Source organism: Penaeus vannamei, chromosome 28, assembly GCF_042767895.1.
Source record: "Penaeus vannamei isolate JL-2024 chromosome 28, ASM4276789v1, whole genome shotgun sequence".
Lineage (NCBI taxonomy): Eukaryota > Metazoa > Arthropoda > Malacostraca > Decapoda > Penaeidae > Penaeus > Penaeus vannamei.
In genome coordinates this window covers 6,986,532-6,991,531 of record NC_091576.1, presented here as the reverse complement: position 1 = coordinate 6,991,531, position 5,000 = coordinate 6,986,532, and the positions used below count along the sequence as shown (strand labels likewise).

Below are 5,000 nucleotides of genomic sequence, written 5' to 3'. Positions count from 1 at the left end.
ACACGCATATTCCATCGACTTTCCTCTCCTCTCATACAGACATTGTTAGACAAACACGCATATTCCATCGACTTTCCTCTCCTCTCATACAGACATTGTTAGACAAACACGTATATTCCATCGACTTTGCTCTCCTCTCATACAGACACATTGATAGACAAACACGTATATTTCATCGACTTTCCTCTCCTCTCATACAGACACATTGATAGACAAACACGTATATTCCATCGACTTTCCTCTCCTCTCATACAGACACACTGTTAGACAAACACGTATATTCCATCGACTTCCCTCTCCTCTCATACAGACACATTGTTAGACAAACACGTATATTTCATCGACTTTCCTCTCCTCTCATACAGACACATTGATAGACAAACACGTATATTCCATCGACTTCCCTCTCCTCTCATACAGACACATTGATAGACAAACACGTATATTCCATCGACTTCCCTCTCCTCTCATACAGACACATTGATAGACAAACACGTATATTCCATCGACTTTCCTCTCCTCTCATACAGACACATTGTTAGACAAACACGTATATTCCATCGACTTTCCTCTCCTCTCATACAGACACATTGATAGACAAACACGTATATTCCATCGACTTTCCTCTCCTCTCATACAGACACATTGTTAGACAAACACGTATATTCCATCGACTTTGCTCTCCTCTCATACAGACACATTGATAGACAAACACGTATATTTCATCGACTTTCCTCTCTTCTCAAACATTGTTAGACAAACACGTATATTCCATCGACTTTCCTCTACTTAGTAACCAACCAAGGCAAATAACACACATACCTATAACCAGTGGAAGGCCGTTGGAACCTGCAAGAGTAGAACGTACTGGAAGATGTCGCTGGTTAAAACTGGTTTCCGATGGAAGGCACTCGGTTTAGCAGTCAAGCTTTTCGTTATTTTTTTGTCTTTTGGATTTGGTTCAAAGCAATGTCTCTCTTATTAAAAATTGACAGTTTTTTTTACGGATGAGATGTTTATATTTGTTATTCTCATTGGCTGGTGGGTAATTAAATAATGGTAGACATCACTGAGCGATCGTTGAAAATTTACGGCGCAACATATTTCTCTTGGGGAAACCAACACAACATAATCCACAACATGTATTACAACAAATAGCCTTTCCTTGTCAATATTTGTTATATATATAAAAAAAGATTATTGAATTTTGAAGTCAGTGCTGCGTATTGCGTGCGGGAGATACGCGTTGTTTATTCTGCAGTGCGAGGAAGTTGGTCTGGAAAGAGGAGGAGGAGGAGGAAGAAGAAGAAGAAGAAGAAGAAGAAGAAGAAGAAGAAGATGATGATGATGATGATGATGATGATGATGATGATGATGATGATGATGATGAAGAAGAAGAAATAGTTGAAGTAGTAGTAGTAGTAGAAGAAGAAGAAGAAGTAGCAGTAGAAGTAGAAGTAGCAATAGAAGAAGAAGAAGAAGAGAGGGAGAGGAAGAAGAGCAGATGAAGAAGGAGAAAAAGAAGAAGCATAAGTAGAAGAAAAAATAAGAAGTGAAAGAAGGAAAAGAGGAAGAGAGTAGTAGTAGTAGGAGGAGGAGGAATGGAGGATAAGCGACGCGAATCCGACAGCGACCTTCTGAACCTCGGCTGGACTCGACCTCTTGGAATTACGAGGAATGAGAGGTGAATGGACGCTGGTCGTCGCTTGAGCTTCTCTCTTTTGGTTGTCTGAAGGTTTTATTATTTTCATTTTCACGTCTTTGCTGCGATTTCTTGGCTCGGCGTGGGAATGCAAAAAAAAGGTCATTATCAAGGAGTGTCAATGTCGGTGGAAATCTCACCTTTAGAACGAGGGATTTTGCGAATACCTGAAAACGGTTCGGTTGATGTTTACTCGTTTCAGAATTCATTCATGGCCTGGCAGACCGGTTTCCAGTAATCCCGTTTTAGCCGAGCTTCGTCCCCACCGAAAACGTTTTCTATTCAGAGCGTTAATATTCGCCTTAATAGTGAAAGGATCAACTCTCAGAAGGTCAGAAGGTCAAAGGAACAGCCTTGCAGAGGAGTCTTGAACCAGCATTGCGAGGTATCTTCATTTTGCAAAGGAAAAGGATGAAACTGTTGGATGTAATGATTCATTTCTGTTTCGTGTGGTGAAGGACGCGTGTCTGGGATGTAAACATTAATGCGTCTGACTGCCATTGTGTTTTGTCCATCATATAGGACATGCCATGTGCTTTTGTCATGTACTTTAATGGCATTTTCGATCCCATTGCCCACGACAGAATTTTTCTTTGGTAGATACTGTAACGATCTTCCAAATTGATGTGGTGGAATGTATCAAAATAATCTCCTGTCAATAATCTCACCAATGTTAGGAAATACAGATCTAAAAATCATTGCAGAGGCGTGAGAGAAGGATCGCCAGACGATTTTTCGAAATGGTTTCCTTGTTACAAAGCATTATGTTTAACACTCCTTTGCCGAGTCAGCTTTGCTTGGCAACAGGGGGGCTTGCTTGGTAAACTTATCACCGCCACAGACCGATAAATTATGATTGTTTACGTCGAACCTTTGAACAGGGATTGACAAGCTTGTTTACCAGGTCATCTGACGTTTTTTTTTCGTATGCCGTCCGTTTATGTAGGCCTATTTCGTTTTTTTTAAGGTACTTATAAAGAGGGTTACGTTTTTAGTTTTCATTTTGTTTCCCTGTCTTGTTTATGTTTACAATACCTGTCCCAGTTATGGAGAATCTTTCCAAGTCCTCTGCCTTTGCGAAAGTGACGACGTGAAGACTGGATAAATAAATAAATAAATAGATGAATATATATATATATATATATATATATATATATATATATATATATATATATATATATGTTATACGAGTGTAATAGCTACATGAATAACAGTAATAGCTTCACTTACAGCTCAGCAAAGCATAGACTGATTGAATGATAACTAGGATAGCCCTGCAGTATTAATGATAGCAGAAACACATGGTCACGTACAAACCCAGTATTCATCAGTTCTTCGTAAATGCACATACACACAAGCACACGCACACGCACGCACACGCACACGCACACGCACACGCACACGCACACACACACACACACACACACACACACACACACACACACACACACACACACACACACACACACACACACGCGTATCAGAGAATTCTCTTTTCATCTTACTGGATACTTATTACGATCGAAGGTTCTAGATCAGAGTAACCGTTAAAGAGAGGTTTTCAAATCGGACAAATCCGCGCAAGTGAAGCTTATTACATTCTTATATTTATTACTATAAACGGTATAAGGTCTCATGTATATGTACATAGATGGATATTCGGCGTCTGGGTGCGCAACTGCACAAGGGCAAGCAAGATAGTGTAGTATCGTTTCAGTTAGCAAAAAATATTGTAAGATATTTCCTGTCTCGCTCTAATTGTCAACTGATAGTGACTCTTTGTCTGACTGTCTGTCTGTCTCTCTCTCTGGCTATATGTCTCTGTCTCTATCTGTGTGTGTGTATTTGTCTGTCTGTCTGTCTGTCTGTCTGTCTGTCTGTCTGTCTGTCTGTCTGTCTCTCTCTCTCTCTCTCTCTCTCTCTCTCTCTCTCTCTCTCTCTCTCTCTCTCTCTCTCTCACTCTCTCTCTCTCTCTCTCTCTCTCTTCCCCCCCTCTCTCTCTCTTTCTCTTTCTCTCTCCCTCTCCCTCTCCCTCTCCCTCTCCCTCTCCCTCTCCCTCTCCCTGCCACGAGACCCATCTCAGCTAAACGCAGGTAACGTTGATTCCAGAACGCACATATAATCTTGGGATAAGGTACACCGTGCGGCGGCTTGCGTTGGCGTGTCGAAATGGCGCAAGTCCGGAAATAACAGCGTTGTTATGCTCTCCGCTGATAACAAGTCAGAGCTGCCTGCAAAAAACGTTTTTCATGTCACCGAAGAATGAAGGGAAAAAGTGCTCTCCATCGATGATTACTGTTCCTCGAAGTAGCTCGGTTTTTTTATGTATGCTTTTATCGATTTTTTTTTATATGTATTTTATTTGTGTAAGTTGTTTGGTTCTCGGAAAGTAAGAGAGGAAGGTGATAATGAATGCTGGGTTGAACGAACGAAAGAGCTGATACATCTGTTCTGAGAATTCGTCCTAACCATCTCTTGTTATACTTTGCGCCATGCTTTGTTATTGTGTGTGAAGACAGTGCAGATACAGAGACACAGACACTGGTGCAGACACAGACACATACGCACGCATGCTTTACACGCACACACTTATTCACTCCCTGACTTAACTACTCACACACTCACTCGCTCACTCACTCACTCACTCACTCACTCACTCACTCACTCACTCACTCACTCACTCACTCACTCACTCACTCACTCACTCACTCACACACACACACACACACACACACACACACACACACACACACACACACACACACACACACACACACACACACACACACACTCATATACATATATGTGCATGTATATGAATATCTATGGTCATTTACTTATTCACGTATAGAGAGAGGGGGGGGGGGAATTAGATATTCTTCCTACATTCCTCTAACAAAAAAAGCTTCAGGTTACTGAGTCCGTCCTATCGTGGTGAAAGAACGTATTGATTGCTCGTGAACCGAATCTGATTAGTGTACGGTTAGTGTACAGTCTGCTAATACCCGCAAGTTTAGCGTTTATGTAACTCATTCTTTAATGGAAGTCCGAATTAATACCCGCAGTTAGATTTTTCGGTGCGTGATTTCCCCTCATGGAGAATTTTAGCTCCATGATCAAGGTCAGCCCGTTGAATCTTTAATGGCGCTGTTCATGACACTCTGAGAAAACCTAAGCAACAAAACTTATTATTAGACAAAATTGTATTTTTTCGGTTGCATACTGTAAATGAATCGAAGTTCTGTAGCGACTCTAGGGACAACAGTAGACCTATTTTAGATTATTGCCAATAAAGATG

At 41.0% G+C, this 5,000-nt stretch overlaps 1 protein-coding gene across 2 annotated transcripts in view; it reads left to right on the top strand.

Annotated features, from left to right (window-relative positions):
- Window positions 1-5,000, top strand: part of Keap1 (kelch like ECH associated protein 1) — a 53,822-nt gene that overhangs the window by 26,948 nt on the left and 21,874 nt on the right. The gene's annotated exons all lie outside the window — the stretch shown is intronic.